Source organism: Rattus rattus, chromosome 3 (assembly GCF_011064425.1).
Source record: "Rattus rattus isolate New Zealand chromosome 3, Rrattus_CSIRO_v1, whole genome shotgun sequence".
NCBI lineage: Eukaryota > Metazoa > Chordata > Mammalia > Rodentia > Muridae > Rattus > Rattus rattus.
The window spans coordinates 28,084,916-28,106,967 of record NC_046156.1 but is presented as its reverse complement, the minus strand read 5'-3'; the positions used below and the strand labels follow the sequence as shown (position 1 = coordinate 28,106,967).

Here is a 22,052-nt window from a genome sequence, read left to right as displayed (position 1 = left end):
ATCCTATAACAGAATCTCCCAAGCTGGAGGATACACCAATCAGAAGTAGGGCCCTCCTGTAACATAAAAACAAACAAACAAACCCAACAACAACACCCTCCTAGTGACTGCTGAATCAGGATTTAGTTATTTCTCCCCCCTCATCCCCCCCCCCCCGATGAAACAAAGCTCACAACTGAGAACCAGCATGGGTGGTTCCAGACCCAGGCCACTGGCAGTTTTCATTGATCACTTTATTACCAGGCATAAAATTGCTACCCTACCATCATCTCCTGCGGATGGGACAAGCTGGTCAAGGTGTGGAATCTGGTAACTGCGAGCTAAAGGCCAACCACGTTGGCCACACTGGCTATCTGAGCACAGTCTCTCCGGATGGATGTCTCTGTGCTTCTGGGGGCCAGGCTATGCTGTGGGATCTCAGTGAAGGCAAGCACCTTTACACATTACATGGCCGGACATCATCAATGCCTCGTGCTTCAGCCCTAACCACTACTGGCTCTGTGCTGCCACTGGTCCCAGGATCAAGATCTGGGACTTGGAGGGCAAGATCATTGTAGCTGAACTGAAGCAAGGAGTTATCAGCACCTGCAGCAAGGCAGAGCCACCCCAGTGGACCTCTCTGGCATGGTCTGCTGAGGCCCAGACTCTGCTTGCTGGCTATAAGGACAACCTGGTGCGAGTGTGGCAGGTGACTATCGGTACCTGCTAAAGTTGATGACAGCCTTAGAAATAAAAATGGCGGGGGTTGTAGAGATGGCTCAGAGGTTAAGAGCATTGGCTGCTCTTCCAGAGGTCCTGAGTTCAATTCCCAGCCACCATATGGTGGCTCACAACCATCTGTAATGGGATCTGATGCCCTCTTCAGGTGTGTCTGAAGACAGCTACTTATATACATAAAATAAATAGATCTTTTTTATAAGAAGAGAAATAAAACTGGCTTTCTGAAAGAAAAATATAATAAATTGCTCGTCATGGTGGTAGTATTAGGGATAGATCCCAAGTCTTCATGCATGCAAGGCAAGTGTGCTACTGGGCCATAGGCCTCGCCCCATACTGGAAATAAGATTATTTTGACTAATTAATATTGCGTGTGCTATTGCCTTTCCTTGGAAAGAACCGGGAATAGCAGAATGATTTTTCCTTGCTCAGGTAGACGTTGTCTTATTTCAAAAGAGTCAGTGGATTTTCTCTACCAGGAGTTGGATCACGGATGTCCCAGGCGAATGGGTGGGACGTGACTCGGCTGCTTGACAGAGGGCCCCTGACTCTCCTGATGTCATGTCACCTAATGCACAGTGCCCATTAAATTATTAGCTTTAAGAGAACAAACAAGGCTTGACTGAAGAGTTGGGGACAGTTTGAGATGGACGTTTAGAAACAGATAAACATTACTGGCCGCAGAAAACACTTCTCTTGCTTCTTGAGGGGAAAAGAGGTTTGCATTATTTGGTTTGGTTTTGTGCAAAGGCACTCCTGTGGTGGGCTAGATGTATGGAGAAAATGAAACTGACGGTTTTTTACCATTATTTTGTGACTTTGGTGCTGTGGTAATTCTGCTCATCCCTCGTGTGTCGTAATTAAATGTTTGGCCGCTACTGTCAACCTGGTGATCATGCAATGGTTAAGAGTCTTTTCTTGTATCATGAAAAAGAGTAACAATGGCCCAGGGGAACTGGATCCAGGATCTTCGTCTGCTACACCTCTGAGGTTCAGTGATCTCTTCTAGGGACCCTGGAGGAATTCCTCTCAGAGGAATAGAGTGGGTGTTAGTAGATGATGTCAGGTTTTTGTTTTTCTACCATGTCATAAGCCAGAATGTTGAATTTTCCAGCTTTTAAAAGACTGCATGGTTTGATCGTTAGTCCCTTGAGCTCCGTACTTGTTTGGGGATTTTATTTTCCCTCCCTGATCCAGTCTGAAGTTCTTTGTCTGCAATTCAATCTCTATTGCTTTAATCATTTTGGATTGTACCGGTGGCTTCTCGCTAATAAAAGAAGACTGGGGAGCCGGGCTTGGCATGGGCCGAGCCTCTTCAGCTGCAGTAAGACTTTACATATGAATTGTCTGCCCACAAAAGGGTCCACTGTCAGATTAAATTAATGAGCTGCATGTTTTAATCATTACCGTAATAGCAATATGTGGATTCTTTGCCTCTGTTTTAATCATTTCTGTGTTTTTGGTTTTTTTTTTTTTTAACCAGCGAGCTCATCAAATGCTTTCTTTTGAGATGCCGTAGTCCCATTTCACTTCGGAGAATAGCTTCTATGTGGGGCAGAAAGAAACGCTTTAGAGTTTTGAGAAACCCTAAGTAGCCTCAGGGCTTAGTGAAATTTATAGCTGTGTCTTTGTCCCTGAGTGCTTTATTTATTAGGCGGAATTCGAAGGGACAGGTCTCTGGCCACCATTAGTAAATGGGACCAGTGTGGGGTCGGCTTCTCAGACTTGAAGGCAGTAGGTAAACTTTAGGTCTCAGCTGCTGAGGTGGAAATGGGTTATTCTGAGAACCATGGGCAACGCTTAGACCGCTGAGCTGGAAGAGACATCAGCAAGGAAGCCAGCAGGGACTCCGATTGCTTTGCCTTCTCTGGAAATGGCTTCATATAGACTTTCAACTTGTAGGTGGGTATCTGCCGGGCAAAGGTCAGCAAGAGCACTTGCAGTTCTCAGAGGTATCCAGGTTGAGCACATGGAAAGCACGTGGCCCTCAGCCGACTTTTCTAACCAGGCCTTGATTCAGGGAGCACGGGTGGGTGAGTTTTAGCACCCCTACCTCAGGGATTTAGACTGTGCCTAAGTGAAACCTGCAGCCCAGGTCCGTTTCAGATCTCTAGTTATATACCGCTGGGATGAAGCCAAGCAGGGGACTTGTAACTGCATTTGCTAAATTAAAGCAACTGTTTTAATAACGCTGCGACGAGTCGAGTACATACCAGCCATGATTACTCAAGCGTAGCCCTGATACATTCTTCATTTGGGAGTTTCTCCGGGGCAGGGCCAGGAACACTGACCGTGCCCGTAAGTCTTCATGACGTTGACTCTCCACAGGTTTGTTGGCGTAACGGCAAGCAGAGGGTATCCTCTTCTTCCTGGAAACTGGGGCAGGAGGCTGGATTAAAGGGTGTGTGAGTAGACTGAAAAATGAAAATGGATACACGGGGTGAGAAGGAGGAGAAGGAAGTGGGATCCAAAGAGAACAATAACTTATCAAGGTCATGTACCTTCTTGGGGATGGATCTGGAACAGAGAAGATTTTGAACCAGCGATCGCCGGAAGTGGGCACAGGCTGTGTACTGTGCTAGACCTGTCGCTTCCAACATGGTGGCAGCGAGCCTCGCGGAGCTAGTTAACAATTGAAACGTGGCAGAAGAGACCGAACGTGAAACATCACTCGATTTTCATTTAAAAACCAAAGCAGTGGAAGTATTTTTTTCCTATTCAAGCCAAATTCACCGTGTTTGTAGAGTCACCTTTCACTATAATCACTAAGTTTTAGTGTCCAAAATTGAGACACGTTATTGGTATATAAAACACATCCTAGATTTCGATAACAGAACAATTTTGACAAAAGAACATACAATGTCTTTTTAGTCATTTCTGTGTGGATTACATATTGAAATTTTGGGATATATAGATTCAAGAAAAATAGAACATTGAAATTATACTCACCTATCCTTTTTCTATTATATTTTTATGTAGTTACTAGAACATTTTAGCTTGTGATGCTGACTTAAGCCTGTAATCTATAATCCAAACACATAGAAGACAGGCCAAGGCAGGAGGAGTACTGCAAATCTGTGCTACGAAATGAGATACTTAAAAAAAAACAAAACAACAAAACAAAAAACAAAACAAACAAACCCCCAAAACCTATTAACAGAAAGGGGGAGGGAGAGAGAATGCGAACACTGCAGGTGTCGTGATTAGCCTCAGATTGGGTGGGACTGCACTGGAGAATTCCCTTGGCTCATGGAGGACTTTAAAGCAATTAGTCTTAAAAGGCTCTTCTTGTGTTCTGGGCGAGTCCCTTGTTTAAAAAATATCGAGAACCGAGTACATACAATCAATTCATTTTAGGGCATTTTCTCATATTTTTATTTGCTTTGATTTTCAACACTTTAAAAAATAGGTTTCTAGCACAACAGTTGTACTTCTGATTTCAACTATATTCACTCTTAAAAACTGGCTTAGTCGTCTTTCTCTGAGAAGTGGGTCATGTGTTTGCAATAAAATTATCAATTCGTAACAAGGATATTTGGATAATACCAAAACATTTAAGTAAACACTGTATTTTAATATTACACGCCCTTCTTTCTAAATTTCTTTTGCCTTGAGTTTGAAAGTCAAGTTAGCAGCCCCATGAAGGATGTACTACTATGGTTCAGGCAGGATCTAGATGAATTCTTTCTTGTTGCTCTTCGGGACTTGGACGATGTAGCACATTTTATCTGCGTTCTAACGTTGGCTCAATGCAGATGTCTGACCCCCCAAGTTGGACGGAAGGCTCCTGAAACTCCCCCAAAGACTGAAGCCACCATGGCTGGCTGTGGAAGAACCCCCCTCTTTCTCCCAGCTGTAAAAGGAGTCACTGTGGTGCCACAGTATTGAATTGTCGATAGAGGGCGCCAGAGGACGGGGAAGAAACTACGGACAACGGCTTTGGCGCATTTCTTTGGCTTAAATTACAATTTTACAAAAAGAAAAGAAGGAAAAAAATTGAAAAGTCACTGTTTTCATCTTGCAAAGAGGGCATCAGTACTTCCTTTCCCGTGTGTAATTTCTGTCTCTCCAGGCATTGCGAGTCTCCAGCTAAAGCCAGTGTGTGGCGCACAGGTGGTCTGTGAAGCCCAGGGAACCTTTTTAGTTTTTCCTCTTTTTACCAGGGGCCACGATCCATGTTTCTCTCCCCAAGTCAGAGCGTTAGAACTCTGCCCAGAAGCCTCGCTTCCACTTGCATTTTCATTATTAGCAATTTAAGCCTCCTTACTGGGAAATTAAATTGACAGAGCAAACAGTAGCGCTCTTGCCTTCGGGCCCATGCACAGTCAGTTTCTGGGGAAGCTAGGTAGGAAAATAGAGCAGCAGATGTGTAGCCTACAGCCTGACAGGCAACAGAGACAGTAACCCAGCATCCATACCGTTACACAGTTGATAAGGCATTGTTGAAGTGGAGATCTGGAAACCACTAGGCATTAACCAGGTGACATAAGATGGGTTAAAGGAGATTCCAGGCACTGTACAGGCCGAGTGCTGGGGCCTGGAAATGAGCCAGGGAAGGAGACTGAGCCGGAAGCGCTGTGCGATCATCATCGACTCAAGGTTATGGTGGGGATTTGGGTCTTGGTTGCCCGTGTGATGTGAAGCTCTTGGGAAGTGGATGATGGATTTAGATTCATGTCCCCAACTTTCAAAGTTGGGGAACAGTTTAGAATTGTTTCCATTAGTTCTGTGCTGGGGAAACGACATCAAACATTTATGACATTAGACTCTAACTTCTTGGGTGACTGTAGTTCTTGATGTTGGCTCTTAATGGCATCTCCAGTCTTCTGTGTCATCGTGTGAGCATTCCAAGGAGAGCTGGCTGTACGCAGTGTCGTTACCTACATGTATGCATGCATAGAAAGGTTCCGGATGTAGCCAGGTCACTAACCATCATGTCTGAGGAATGAGACCATAAGAGGCTACAATCTGAACTCCAGATGCTGCTGTGTTATTTGGAAATGTTTAAGGCAAAGCTTAATTGGTCTTCTAATTAGCAAAACTGGTAAAATCACTATCATTTCCAAGTTAAAAAAAGTTTCAGCTGGGAAATTTGAAGGCCTTTGTGGGGCCCCAGTAATCTCTTCTTTCCATTAAGTCTCTGTGCTGAAATTTCAAGAACCTTCCTATTCGGGGATCTTCCAGCTCCAGAGAACATAGATTTCTCTCTGCAGCTCATTAGAGATGCTCAAAAAATCAACTGGGGGACTAGCTGCGGAAGCCCTCACATACCCTTTGATCTTTTTAGTAGCAAATGTGTCATTTGTAACGAGATGGTCCAGTTCTTCCGTGAGACTAAAACAGATCCACTCAGAGATGCTTCTGAGAGTCCTTGGGCTCTGAATAGCTACCAGCCTTTCCCCAACGGATGTATCCATTCTGTCATAACCCTTGCCCCATGGGCATCATTTCCACTGCTTGGTAAATAATTAGCCTGCCACCTGTGGATACAGAAAGGATTATAAATATTTCAAGTGTTGAAAGTGATTGAAACTACCTCTGTGTGATTTCACCTGCCCCCGTGAAGCTTCAGATGAAAATTCGCCTTTAAGTAGGACATGGCCAGGAAGAAACCCAGCTAGGAGTGGATGCATAAAGGGGTCTTGAAGCTATTGTGATCAGAAGTGGGTCGTGGCAAAGCCAATAGTTTGAATCTACCCAAGTTAAGCTCATACTCATGAGTCTTTGGGTGAACGAAACAAAAGACTCCATGTTAAAGGAACATTTTTATTTTAAAGGAATATTTTAAAAAATAGACTATTTTTAAGCCAGTTTTAAGTTTGTAATAAAATAGAAGAGAAAGTACAAAGTTCTTTCATATCCCCAACACACGTGCGCACGCACACACACACACACACATACATCCCCAACACACACACACCACACACAACCAACGCACACACACATACACACACCCAACACACACACACGTCCCCAACACATACACACACAACACAGACACACATACATCCCCAACACACCCACACACACAACACACACACACACATCCCCAACACACAACACACACACACATACATCCCCAACATACACACACATACATCCCCAACACACACACACTACACACACACATACATCCCCAACACACACACACCACACACACCCAACGCACACACACATCCCCAACACATACACACACAACACAGACACACATACATCCCCAACACACCCACACACACACAACACACACACACACATCCCCAACATACACAAACATACATCCCCAACACACACACACTACACACACACATACATCCCAACACACACACACACACACACACACACACACACACACACACACACCCTCCCTGACTACTGTTGCCCTACACAGATTATTTGACAGTCTTACTGCTGACACTGATACGTTCTTGTCACCCTAAGTCCATAGTGTTCAATACGGTTCCCTCTTGTGTTGTGTAGGATAGGTTTTGAGACAACTTTGTGGCAGGCATCAGCCTCTGTACAAACATACTCATCCCCTGACCTCTTTGTTCCTCATCTCTCCGTCCCTAACCCTCCCCGCCCACTGAGGTTCTTATCAGCCCCAGAGTCTTGTGTTTTCCTAGTGTCTTAGAGTTGGAATCCCGAAGGAAAAGTCAAGACTGTCCCTCTCATGAAGAGCTATAGGAACGCAAAAGCTCTTATTCCCTACTAATGGTGGGAAGAAGGTTTTAGTACAGGCTAGGGACAGCGAGATCGGGGAAAGGTCAGAGAGTCGATTAAAACCAACAGGGCATGAAAATGCCACAGGGAAATCTGACTCTTGATACGCTAATTTAAAAAGCAATAGAAGATAGAAGAGTTTGAACAGAGGAGCCTTGCTTCAGTAGGTAAGGCCATTTCCAGGGGACATGGGTTAGTAAATGAAAATCCCAGTGCCAATAGTGCACTGCCACCCTATGTGTTGTTGGTTAGGGAGATCCTGAGGTCGCCTCCCCCATTCCTCTGGTGGTTTATGGAAACTGCTTTGAGTTGCCTTCAAGAACCAGATAGTATGACTGGATTGCTGAAGAAGACAGTATTGATCTGAGTAAATAAACCGGAGCTGCAACTAGGCTTCCTATTGCTGATTGGCTCTCACAGTGATGGAAAGGTGCTATAGTTTTAGGGCAAGAGTTGTCATCAACCATCTTACTCAGCTGTTGACCCCACCCCAGACGCAACACTGACAGTCAGCCGGTCAACAATGCTCACCTGCAAAGTGGTGGCAAGTCCGTGATAGGACTAACCCACCAGTCTCGAATCGGAATTGAAGCCCGATCCACAGTAGCGAATTCACCTCTAGTAGTGTAAACTCCGTCAAAGCCCACTGCCGTGGTTAGCAGAGAAGCTGCTACTGCTGTTTGGCTAAATGAACACGACGAGCCCATCAAACTGCCTTCTAAATAATTGGGTTTATGTTCACAGCCTAGTGCTGCTGTCTGCTTTGGCCAGAGAAGTTTCTTTCTGCAGTGGCCAGTGATCACTGGCTATCATAATGAGGGTAAGTGATGGCTGGATGTTAGCCATAAGTGGGGTATCCATGTCCCCACCTCAGAGGCTCGGGGAGCATTGGGGTAGAAAGGGTAGAAAGAATGTAAGAGTTAGAGGAAGTGGGAGACGGTGTGGAAGGCTGACTTCTGGCCATAATAAAGCCCCTGCACCCTGGCCCCCAGAGCGGCTGTACCTGTCAGCATCCTTCTGTGGAAGGGAGAGGAACTCACCAGATCCTCCATTTCCTGAGTACTTATGTGCATTCCTAGTTGCCAGGAGATAAAGGGACATTTTCTTCAATGGTGTAACCAGCAGTGTGTAGGCTATGTTCCGGTAAACAATACCTCGAGCATGCCCCTGTTAGCAGCTGTAATGAAACCCATTGGATCATCAGAACATAACAAATGTAAGAGAAGAAGGAACTAGGTGGGAAGAGGAGGGAAAGGTGTCAGAGGGAGGGGAAGTAGAGAGGATAATGGGGGGTGAGTATGATCAGAAACATTATATACATGTTCCAAGATGTCCTATTGAAACCCACTGTGTATAATTGGTCCATAAAACAAAAGTAAAAGATGGGACCACTTCTCAAAGACCCTCTTCCTGTAGTTGGCTAGATTTTTTTTTCTTGTGACCTGGGGAACACAGAGCTCTGGCGAACCAGAGCTTCTCACATAGGAGGCAAGTGTTCTACACCAATTTCAGCCCCACACCTTTTCTCATTTTTATTTTGAGACAGGGTCTTGTTAAATTACCCAGCCTGACCTTGAACTTGAAGTTCTCTTGCTTCATCTTATGAGTAGTTGGGATTACAGACCTGAACCACCAGGCCTCGTTTGGCCACAGCCTTTACAGTTTCTTTGTGATTGTCTTGAAGACCCAGTCCTACATAAGTCCTGTCTATATCCAGTCAGCTGAGCACAGTCATGGGTCACTGCCTTATGGGAGGCAGCTGGTGCTGGTGCAGGCTGTCCTTCTAGAGCTCTGTGCAGAGACTTTGTTCTGATGAAAACAGTCTTTCAAAAAAGAGGAGAGCCAGGTGGTGGTGGCACATGCCTTTAATCCCAGCACTCAGGAGTCAAAGGCAAGCAGATTTTTGAGTTCGAGGCCAGCCTGGTCTACAGAGTAAGTTCCAGGATAGCCAGGTCTATTCGGAGAAACCCTGTCTCAGAAAAACAACAACAACAACAACAACAACAACAACAACAACACACACACACACACACACACACACACACACACACGATATTGGAAAACAATATAAACACTGTCCATGCTTTTATTGCTCAGGGATGGCCAGCATTAAAAATTTAATGAACATCTCTATTAGTTACATTTCTATTGTTAAGATAAAACACCGTAGCGAGAAGAAGCAACTTATAGAAGAGTTTATTTGTGCTTATGGTTCCAGAGGGTCAGAGTCCAGAGCAGCGGAGCAGAGCCATAGCAATAGGAACAGGAAGCTGTGGGCTCATATTTTGAAAAGTAAGCACAAAGCAGGGAGAATGAACTGGGAATGGCAGGTGGACCTGAAACCCTCAAAGTCCATCCCCAGAAACATTTCCTCCAGCAAACCACATCTCTTAAGCAAACAGCAACTGGAGACCAGGTACTCAGATGTCAGCCTCTAGGACCATTCTCATTCCATCCACCACAACACCTGTTGATAATACTACAAGTAAGCTTAGACAATTTTGCAATGTGCTAATTTTATTTGAAAGTATATGCAATCAGCTTTTTGTGTCTTCTTTATTAGTCTCTCACCTTTTAGAATACATACAATCTTTTACATGTAGTTTGGTTTTTATTTCAGTGCTGATCACACAGGAGACATAGGTGGCTTGTGAAAATCCAGTGAGCTGTGTGTTTATGATATACACGCTAAGTCTATCGCATTAGCTTTTGAGAGGGACTTTCTCTGCAGCAGGGAGACTACTTACAACTGCTACAGAGAAACCGAACAATTCCGGAACGGGGTATGGTGGGGAGGAGCAAGCATGATTAATTCAGTAGTGGATCAGCCCACTTTCAGTCATTCTTAGTCCTTTGGTTTAGTGCCTCCCCTGTCCCCCAGGATGCAAGATGGCATTGGGATTCTAGCCTTCAGCAGCAAATACCATAAAATTATGTGGGAAGAAGGAAATATCTCTCTCTCTCTCTCTCTCTCTCTCTCTCTCTCTCTCTCTCTCTCTGTGTGTGTGTGTGTGTGTGTGTGTGTGTGTGTGTGTGTGTGTGTGTATTTGAGGCAGAGGGCATGTATGACATGGCCCATGTGTAGAGTACAGAGGACAACATTAAGACCTGTCCTTCTTTACCATGTCGTTTCAGAGACCGAACTCAGGTCCTTAGGCTTAGCAGTCAGCACCTTTAAGAGCTATCTTGTTGGCCCGGAGGCTTCTGAATCATATCTGCCTTATCATTTTCAGATATCCCTTGCCCCTCCCAAAGGCTTGCTTCCTCTTATGCAAACTGTCAAAATTCCATCATACCCGGATGATTAAGTAGTGGTAGGAATGGGTGGCTGAGTACACAAATCACGATCTCCCCTGTATTCTCAGATCTGAGGTTTCCCCTGTAACTGAGCTGGGTGGAGGAGCTTGGTTGTTAGAGGAACAGCAGGAGGGAGGAGAGAAAGCAGCAGGTAGGACAGGATGGCATGGACATGAAGAGAGACATCACACACTGTGTGCATAAGAAATGGTTAGTCGGGCTGGAGAGATGGCTCAGTGGTTAAGAACACTGGCTGCTCTTCCAGAGGTCCCAAGTTCAAATCTCAGCAACCACATGGTGGCTCATAACCCTCTGCAATGGGATCCTATGCCCTCTTCTGGCATGTCTGAAGATAGCTACAGTGTACTCGTAGAAATATAATAAATCATTTTTAAAAAAAGAAATGATTATTCAATATATATTAATAAGCTGGTCCTGGTCCTGCATGACTGTAACCTCAGGACTCCAGAGGCCGATGTAGGAGGTTTATGAGTTTCAAGCTAGTTCTAAGCTGCACAGGAAGACTTCGTCTCAAAAAAAATTGTCGAGTTCTAGTCTGTGGCAGAATTGTACCAGGTACTTACAGGTCCCGTGCCAAGGAGAGAAGACATTATAATCAACTCACAGGCTTATCGTGATGCAGAGTCTATGACAACTGAAGATGCGAGACAAGATTCTATGGTACTTAGAGATGTAAGACAAGTCCTACAGTGCTAATAGTTACAAAGAGCTTACTACATACATTTCTTTAAGCGCTTTGATACACTAACTTATCCGGTGTTCATAATAATTTTGGGAACTAGACCCTTTTATCATTCTTGTTCTAAAGTAAAAAGATGAGCGCAGAAAGATAAAATCACTTGCTCTGGATCAAGGGGCCAATGAGAAAGGGAAACTGGCAGAGTCCACACTCCTATTCTGCTGCCCATAAATCCCACATCCTCAGCTGAAACATCGGTCATCTGAACATTGGGCTAGATTGGAAACAGTTCAGATGGAGAAGGAAGTGGCCTAGGGATGTTAAAACATTTCCCAAAGTTCGATATTGTTGAACCTGTGGAGTTAATTCCAACCTAAGAGATATTCTTCAAGTTAAAGACTGATTTTCTTAAGGTTCATTCACAAAAGAGAAAAATCCTTTAGCTTTTTTTTTTTTTTTAAGAATCACCTAAGTTGAAGTGTATTATACACTGTGTTGGGGCCAGGGCAGCCTTCACACTGGTCAGTTAACACTCATTGTCAACTTGATGGGGTGTGGTCCTCCAGGAGGCAAGCCTCCAGGCACATCTGTGAGGCAGTGGTTAGAGTTGAGTCTCTAGATATGCCTGGTGTTCATTGGGTTACTTGAGATAGGAAGACTAACAGAGGGCCTTACCATTCCGTGGATCCTGTGTTGCAGGATGCTTGATCACACTGTAAACCCCAATATTGTGTTATTTATTAAAAAAAAAACCAGTTTATTAGTTGTGGTGTGGCTTAACCCTTAGCATATACCTTTAATCCCTCCTGCTGGAATACAGACAGGCCCTTAGTACACACCTTTACTTGCAAACAATGAAGGTAAAGTTAGTTTGTAGAAGGAAGCAGCCATGTTTAAAAGTGATGTCTACTTGAGTGGCAGACAAAGTGATGACTCAGAGAAAGATTTGACAGAATAGGAAATGCCCAACTCTCGTGAGGAGAGGCAAGGGAAACTGCTTAAGAGAGCAAGGCAAAGAAAAAGTTTCACTGAGACAGTTGTACAGAGAGAACAAACCAGAGTATGAGAAGGATCTAGAAGATTAGAACATATTGCCAAAGTTATTGTGAGGCCAACAGAGCAGTTCATTAAAACTGAGAGAAACTAGGTTGAATCAGTTAGAACTGCTGAGTTGAACTAGCCAACCAGAGCTCAGAAAGAACTAGAAAGGGTGAGCTCATTCAGCAGGAAGTCTCAGAGGTTGAAAACATTCTAGGCTTAGATTGGATTGTGTGGAGGCTAGAAGTTTCAGGTCTAGGTCTCAGTTGGTAGGTGGAGGCAGTAAGCCTTAGAGACAACTTAGAATGAAAGCTACTGTTATAGTCCTGGACTGAGTAAAAAGGAGAAATTGAGCTGACACAGGCGATCACTGTTCTCTGACTGAGGATGAAATGTGACCAACTGCCTCAGGCTTTTGCTTCCTTGATTCCCCAACATAATGGATGGTGGCCTCAAACTTTGTGCCAAAGCAAACCCCTCCTTCCCTAAGTTACAGGGCATTTTATCTAGCAACAGGAGAGGCCGCCAAGACAGTGCTGAGACCTTGATTATTTTGTTCCAATGAATCTAAACCCAGAATCCAGAAGCCTTTTGTTTTGGACAATTCAGAATTGTCTTTTGGTCATGAACAAGTAATACATATTCAATTTTATTATGCATTCATGGCCCTTCAGTAATGTTTCTGTGGATTATAATAAGCACCTTGTATTTATCAATTTTGGATGAATACAAATTAGTGTAATTTGTATAACCAACCATGGAAATCCCTGATGGTTATTTTCATAAACCAACCACCCCACCCCAACTGAACTGTGGTCTCTCTGGACAATCTAAGAGTGACGATGACCTAGGGGGCTCTTTCTTCTCTGTTTCCCAGAATATTCTCAGAAGCCCTTGTCCAGATGTTAATGTGGCCTTGCAGTCTTAGCTTTTCCAATTTTCTTCTCTTTAATGAACAACTGGGTAGAATGAAGGGAATTGTTCAGGACCTTGTGGTTTTTTTCTCTTCTAAGCTGAACTAGATTTGGCTGACACCATCAGTGACCAGAGTCGCTGTCGCTGCCATTTGTCAGTTGTGGGTGGCCTATGCTCGTGGCCTTCTTCTGTTCCCAGTGGACAGGTAGCCCATCTGGAGCTTATTGGCTAACTCAAAAGAGAATTCCATAATGCCTACTGTTGTCGGAGTTTGGGTCTCTTGGGTAGAGTGACTTGAGAAAACTTCTAGTGGTATGGCATAGATGAGTAGACTTTTCTGAAGCATATCCTTGGCCAAAAATAGAGATTAAAAAGAAAGAAGAAATTCTCAGGGTCCAGCATGGTAATGCATGCTTGGAAATCACAGTGCCGGAGGCTGACGTAGAAAGATCCAGGATTGCAGGCCACTGTGGATTAAATAGTAGGTGAGGTGGGAATTTCTGGTTTCCTTGGAGACTCGGTTGTGTCATGTGATATTTTTCTGGAAACTGTCTAATGAAAGGGATGTTTTGCTGAGAACAGACACGTGGTGTTTCTTGGGAAGCTGCATGGTGAAAGGGCATGTGATATTTTGCCTGAAGGGATGCTTAAGAGGACATGTGACTTTGGAAAGGGTGTAAGGGTAACCCAACAGACATGAGTAATGCTGCTCTTGCATTGGTTCACCTTGCAACTCTTTGGTGGTCTTTGCTGGGCTTCGCTGGTGCTGGGCTTCGCTGATGACCCTCCTGCCTTGTTTCGTCTTGCTTTCTTCACCGATCTTCATTTGTCATGACTTCCTAGAGAAATGCACCAAAGCACTTCTGGTGATATTCTGGCTGCTTCTCGTTGCTTCTGTGGGCTCATTCTTTCATGCTAATCAACAGAGCTTTGTGATTTCTTCTGAACTGAGCCACCACTACTGATTCCTGTTTGGTATTTTACTAGTGGACTAGACTGCTGATAACGAAGATTGGAATCACCCCAATGAACTATTTCTAAACAGGTCCACAACCCCTGTTTCCTATTAACCTTTTTATTTTCCCCTAACTCTGGTGGGTGGTTGGCTAGAAGGGAGGTTGAATCATTAAAGAATCATAATTAAAGTAGGTTTTGAAAAATCTAAGCCTACAAGTTTAAGGCCAACTTGAACTATATAGTAAGTTCTTGTAAAGATTTTTTTAAGGGCTCTAAACACTTCTCCAGCATGCCACCTAGAGTAAAACTCCTCATGAAGATGTTTGAATTTAAATTGTTACCATCTCTTATGGATTGATGTTTATATCCATGTGAGGGCAGGCACAAGATAAGGCAAGGCCTGTGATGGGGCAGTGAAAAAGAAAGGCAGGGACAGAGTTTTTGAAAGGCGGGAGAGAGGGAGAGAGAGAAGAACCAAGACGGAGGCAGAGAAGGATGACCCAGATCCGTGTGGCTTTAAGTGGCCACAGGTAGCTATCGATATTTCATAAGAGATGGATTTTATAGGACAATCGTCTTATCTAGGTGGGCAGTTTATATCATTACCAGTTGGTTGTGAGTTTACCGTGTGAGCATTTTGTGGAGTGAGAATTTACTGATATAAATCTGATCGATAAATTACAAGTGTATTGAGTTTTGATTTTAATGGGCTACTGGGAGTTGTGACTATAACCACAGTGGGCAGATGCTGGGATTGTGAACAGAGTTCACAGCAGAGAGTTGCAAGAGGACAGCTGCGGCGGGGCCCAGAGAAGCCAGCAGTGATGTGGGATGGAAATTGGGAACTTGGTGAGTTGGGTGGAGCCGTTCTGAGAACTCTGGGCCAGAGAGTCTACCAAGTATGGTTGGCCAAAAGAAACTACTGATGCCATGTGGCCTGACCGTGCCAGCGCTAGCCTGAGATAGAGTTCCTTTTCTATTATTTACTGCTACGATCTCTAAGTGAAAAGGTAAGGTGTTTGAAAGTTAAGTGTTATAAAAATACCAGGGGCTACACAACAAGAACAGTAGGATAATGTCTTGCTTCTTCCTCCTTGAGTGTACAGAGACTGGTCAGAGTGGATAAATAAGACAGGATGAATAAAATAGAAGATGTGTAAAGATATCAGTGATAAGTAGTCAGATACAGTGGTAGTTTTAGAGGAGAGCAATAAAACAAACACACTCTTGGTTTTATCTCTCTTCTCTCTCTCTCTCTCTCTCTCTCAAAAAGGTTTATTTATCTTATATATGAGTACATTGTCACTGTCTTCACACACACCAAAAGAGGGCATCAAATCTCATCACAGATGGTTGTGAGCCACCATGTGGTGCTGGGAATTGAACTCAGGACCTCTGGAAGAGCAGTCAGTGCTCGTAACTGCTGAGCCATCTCTCCAGCCCCTATTTGTCTCTTTTTAAATATGTAGACATATCAACCTAGTTTTAATCAGCTCAGGTTTAAGCTTGTATAGCATCCTCCCAGAGTACAGGCTGTCTCAATCTTAAAATATAGACTAAGATGGTTTATAGGAAAGAGCTTGAAGGGGCTTGAGACACCATATGTACAACAATGCCAAGCAACCAGAGCTTCCAGGACTAAGCCACTACCCAAAGACTATACATGGACTGACCCTGGACTCTGACCCTCATAGGTAGCAATGAATATCCTAGTAAGAGCACCAGTGGAAGGGGAAGCCCTTGGTCCTGCTAAGACTGAACCCCAGTGAACGTGGTTGTTGGGGGGAGGTGGCAATGGGGGAGGGTGGGAGGGAACACCCATAAGGAAGGGGAGGGAGGGTTAGGGGGGGATGTTGACCTGGAAACCGAAAGGGAATAACAATTGAAATGTAAATAAGAAATACTCCAAGTTAATAAAGATGAAAAAATGCAAAAAAAAAAAAAAGATGGGACTGGAAGGAGAGGAGGGAGGGGGCTGTGTTCGGATGTAAAGTGAATAAAAAGTAAATTATTTGGGAAAAACAAAAGATGGTTTATAGGGCAGACAGTGCAGAATCAACCAGACCCAAGCAACAGAGGGGACAATTGTCCTCCGTTATCCAGGAATCTCACATGCAGCGTCTCCCTCTGCAGTTCTCATCACAGGTTGGAGGGAGGCCACACCCCGGCTGTGACTGAGAGCACCTGGATGAAGCTCCTGGCTTTCCTACTTATTGGTGCTGTGGCTCCAGACAGGTGACTCTAGCTTGATGAGCCATTGTTTTCTCATCTCTGTGATGACAACTGTCACCACGTTCCTGGCACGACGTGGAGGGTCGTATGAGATAATGTTGATATGACAGTGGCGTTAACGGGCGTCTTAGCAAATGCTTTCCGCACTGACTTCATGTCCCCCCCCCCCTCGGTGAGCGGTGTGCTCTACATATCCTATCACTTGAGACTGTTATCTCCTTCCCTACCCAATCTATTTTAAAATACTGTTTCTTGTGCATACAGAGAAGGGGGTTTTCTCTGTGACAATGGTGACTGGAACAGAGAGGAATGGCCTCTTCTACCTGTCTGTCCTCTGAAGTGGAATCTTCTAGTTCTTTGGGAAGTTAGTTATGCCACATGATGTTTGGCTGGGGCACACAGGTGAAAGGATGTCTTGCTAAAGCAGACACACGAGAGACTGTTTTCCTGAAGCCGACCCAGGTGAAAGGATGTTTGGCTACAGCAGACTCGTGAAAGGCTACGTGGTGAAGGAGTATACATATGACCTCACAGGGTAGGAGATGAGCGCTGAGCCTTGGTTTGACTTGCTCTGCATCACTGTTCTTCGCTACCGACACATGTGTATTGGTTTGCCTTAATAGCGTTGTTGAGCTCAACTTGTGATGATGCCTAAGAACTGCTCTCGGGGTTCCTGCAGCAGCTTGCTGATTCCATGGCCTTGTCTTAGGACAGTTGGCGAGCCTGATGGTTTCTTTGGGATTGAACTACAGCTGCCTGGTGTCTGCCTGCTGAGAGGACTAGACTGTAGCTGCTGGTTCGCGCTTGGTGTCTGCCTGCCTAGAGGGCTGGACTGCAGCTGCTGAATCTTATTTGGTGTTTGCCATGGGACTGAACTGCGGCCCGAGAAGATCAAGCTCATGCCCCAAAGAACTATTGCTGAACAGGTCCATTTCCCCCACATCTTAATAACTTTTCTCTTCCACTACCTCTGTGGGTGGTGGACTAGAGAAGAGTCCCTTATAAAAACCTTGAACCCTTATAAAAAATAGGTTGCAAAAAAATTTATGCCTACAGCCCTTGCTTCTTCCTCCTTTCCTCCCTCCCTCTCCTCTTTATTCTTCTCTCTCTTCTCTCTCTCTCTCTCTCTCTCTCTCTCTCTCTCTCTCTCTCTCCACTGCACAATGTGTTCACATAGCCCTCATGATGAGCTGATTTCTTGTGACCATCCCTATTCCCCAGTGCAAAGATATGGCATTAATCAAAGAACTGTTTTCCTAATTTCTAGAAGAAATTTCCCCATACCCCTCAGAGTATGAAGGAGAAAAGGGTATGAAGGCCTATCCTGAAGTTAATCAGAGTGAATTAGGGATGTGGTTTAGCCTGAGGCTGATCATCCCCAAATCTGAGTCCTGGGGATTATAGCTACTTCCACGTGGACATGGAGTATGCTGGACTGGAATGACCTCCTTCCTCCCAGGCTGTCTTTTCCTTGTGCCATTCTTGACTCCCAAGAGTCTGAATTTCAAGAAGCAAGAAAAAACGTACTTCTTTTTAGTGTGTCAGCGCGTACCTGGGCATCCATGAAGCAGTCGCTAAGTTCTGAATAAACAAGCAAATAAATTAATGAATGGATAACTTTAAAATAGTATATATTTTTAACTTTTTAAAATTTTGGTTTTTGTTTTGTTTTGTTTTGGTTTCTTTGTGTCACTTTGGCTGTCCTGGAACTTGATCTATAATCTGGGCTGGTCTCAAATACTGTCTCCTGAGTGCTGGGATTAAAGGCATGCACCACGACAGATTGCTCTATTTTTTTTTTATTAACTGATTGATACCTCTCTTTTTTTGATCAACACCTCTCACCCCAAGATGGAATGTTCTTCCAAATGGTTCAACTATGCTTATTCTGCATATTTCTGTATAGCTATAACTAAAATCTTGACTATATTACCACTCCATAGTACGTTAAGAAATAATGTCCGATATATCTCTTTCGCATCCAAGGACACATTTATCCCATGGGGTATCTGTACCATTTAAATCAGAGGCTGCAGGACAGCAGGGGCATGCCTCTCTAAATGCCTGCCGTGCATACCATATGTTGGTCCTGAAATCAAGCTTTTGATGATGACACAAAGGGCAGCTTTGGGAACATTCTCATTCTATACCATCACCAATAGCAGTTAGATGTTCAAAACTGGATTTAACCTAGACCTCCCAAGAAGGGTCCCAGTGGCCAAGTCGGTGACGGAATGCCTGGAATTTTGACCTCTCTTCCTCAAATATCTGTCCGGCTTATGTGCTTTTCTGTGTTTTTGAATTAAAAAGGATTCATATAATCTACCCAAACTTTCCCTGACTCAGGCATTCAACATCATTAAAGAAGACAGTATGGCTAGAGGGTTTGTTTGTTTGTTTGTTTGTTTGTTTGTTTGTTTTAATGCTTTTAGCTTAAACTAAAACTATAGAGTGTAGGAGTTAAAGGTTTGGCTTCTGGAAGCTGGGAGCTAGTCCACCCTGCTTAGGAGTACGATCATACAATGAAAAACAAGGCAAGAGGCTTGTCATTTTATAGAAACCAAACACATGGTTTTCCTCTTTCCTCTGGAATGAAATGCTTTCCTGTAGATGCTGGGGCTGTGCCTCCCTTCATGAAGCCCGAGGAGAGGGGCACTTTGATGTGAACAGGGATCCTGGTCAAGAAACGGATGTACAAACCAGTGTGGGAATAGGAGGGGCTTGCAGAGACAGGAAAAGGCATTGTCCGGAGGAAGGGTTATTTCATTCCTTTCTGTCGTCATTCGGGCGGTCTGGTTCATTTCCTCCCCCAGGTTGGTGTGAGTTGGAAGGAGAGTCTTTTGTTAACGAGGTCAGGAACAAGGCTCCCCATTTTGTGAGGTGGTTAGGGCTGAACTTTCAGATTTCAGATTTTACGAAAAGTGACTTCAAAATTAATTTTGGTCTTTGACTGAGCAATGCCAGAGCAGATGGCCAGGAAGTCAAAAGACCAATTGGTGTGGCTAAGCAATGTTCAATAATCTAACTGGATGGCTTTGCTAAGGGAATACCTTAAGTGGGCAGCATAACAATTCAGGCATTGTGTACATGTAAGGCTGAAAGCCTGCCTCCGGTCAGGTGCCTTGCGACGAGAAATTTGCTAAACTAGGAACTTTTAAAACTGAGTTTCAGATTATGAATGATTGGCTGCTGTTTGAAAGCTGTGAGAAAGGCGGTTGGGTGCTGAGGGTATGCAGAATTCCCGGTTTGTTTTCTGTGATCACATTGTCAACTCTCCTGTGTGAGGTCCCATTTTTCTCTGGGGTTTTCTCAACACACCACACCCTCTGTCCTGTGTCTTCTTCTGCACATACGGTTGCCCACCAGGATCTTCATCCAAGCCTCCATCAGCTAGGGGCACTATTTGAAAGAGTGGCCAAGGTCAGGTTCCCACCAGGTATCAAGATCTTGCTTGCCATTTTCTTTAGACTTAGTACTCGATGCTCCAGCTGAGTACATTGTCACACTGTCACTCTCTTCAGACACACCAGAAGAGGGCATCAGATCCCATTACAGATGGTTGTGAGCCACCATGTGGTTGCTGGGAATTGAACTCAGGACCTCTGGAAGAGCAGTCAGTGCTCTGGACCACTGAGCCATTTCTCCAGCCTGAGAAAGCCTTTTATTTTCTAGTTTTCACACGAATCCATAGGGCAAAACTTTAATATCGGATCTCTCATTTTAGAGATCAGTGAGTTGATGATCAATAGACTTTAAGCAGATAGGGAACAACACAGCTCAGTGACGGAGTGGTTACCCAGCAACCAGAAAGACATGGGTTCTATCTCTAGCATGGAGATGGGTCTGCAGTCCAGCATCACCTGGGGAATGAGCATTAGAGCCAAGCTTAGCCTGTTCGGTATGATTGAGACTAATGGGTATATAATCTATAAAGTACTGGCCTCAGCTCTCAGGACCAAACAAAAATTAACTTTCCTTTTTAGGACCTGTAGGAACCCCTCTTAGAAGGGCCCAGAGAAGCTGCAGCCAACCTCCCCTTAGAACCTGAATTTGGTCTGAACTGCCAGAGGCATTTTTTTCCAATTGAGGTTGTGTTCAGTCTTTCAACCGAGATTGTGTTCAATCTCGTCTTTTGTTCTAGGTTACACTGAAGACCTTAGAGGAGGTGGTGATTCTCACTTTTCATCCCGGCACTCAGGAGGCGGGGGCAGGTGGAGCTCTGTGAGTTTGAGGCCAGTCAGGTCTAGATAGTTCCAGGAGAGCCAGCCAGAACTGCATGAAGAGACCCTGCAAACCTTCCTCTCCTGAAAACAAACAAACAAACATACACAAAAACCATCAACAATAACAAGACCCAAAAGGGTTTAAGATGAAACATTTTTTCTAACCTACAATTTTAGTACATTAAAAAAAATAAGAAGAAGAACTTTACAAGGGCCAAGGGTACAACTCAGAGATATGCAGTGTCCTGGGTTTGAGCCTCAGCATGGAACAGCCCAGCAAAGCATTGCAAACCAACGCCTACTTTAGGCGAAATGAACCGAAGCCAAGGCAGGACTCAGAAGGCAACTCAATTTGAGATGGCAAGTGACAGAGGTGCCTTCCATATGCTAGACCTAAAGAAGAATGCAAGCATTCTTGGCTCTCGGATCACGGCTCTGAGGGTAGGCAAAGAAATGTAAATACATGGAGTGGCTACCCCAACAGAAATAGGAATGAAGTATTAGAACTGTGCAGAAAAGGAAGACGGAAGGAGAGGTTGGTGCTGGCCAGCAGTGTTGGGAAGGTGCTATTCAGGAGATGCTCATTCTGTGGTACACTGACAAATCAGACCAGCAGTGGCAGAATGACACCTTCACTATGACCAGAAGTGACTCCACTGTGCTTCATTCCAAAGCACTGCAGAACCCATCCATTCTGTGGTACCAGGGATTGGGCACAGGCTTTGCACGTGCCAGTCAAGTGTTCCACCACTGAGTTGCAAACCCACAGCCCCATTCTCTAATGTGACCTAGGAGGTGGGTGTCCTGAACATGAGACGAGTTTATTCTCATCTCCACTTTATTTAAAATGCCCAGAAATAAAGCACAGGCTATTGTAAGTTGATGTCATTACACAGGTAAGGGCAAAGTCATGATTGGGCAGTAAAATATTAAGGCAGGACAAAGCTTTTGTAAGGCAGGAGAGAAGGAGAAGAAAGGAAGAATGACCCAGATCTGGGTGGTCTTGAATTGCTAAGGTAGCTGGGATGGATTTCTGTAGGCAAATTGATCTTATCTAGGTGGGTGGTTTATATTCTTATCAATTGGTTGTAAGTTTATTGTGTGAGTGTATTGTGGATTGAGAATCTAACATATAAATCTGATTGTTGGGTTACAGTTTGTTGAGTCTTGATTTCACTGGATAGTTGGGAGTTTATACTTTAACTGCCGGTGGGGAGGGAGGTTGTTAAGAGCATGGGCAGAGTCTGTGATAG

The 22,052-nt window shown here is 44.4% G+C and overlaps 1 pseudogene; it reads left to right on the top strand.

Annotated features, from left to right (window-relative positions):
- The first annotated feature begins 252 nt into the window (after positions 1-252).
- On the top strand, positions 253-709 carry LOC116895733 (annotated as a pseudogene).
- The last annotated feature ends 21,343 nt before the right edge of the window (positions 710-22,052 follow it).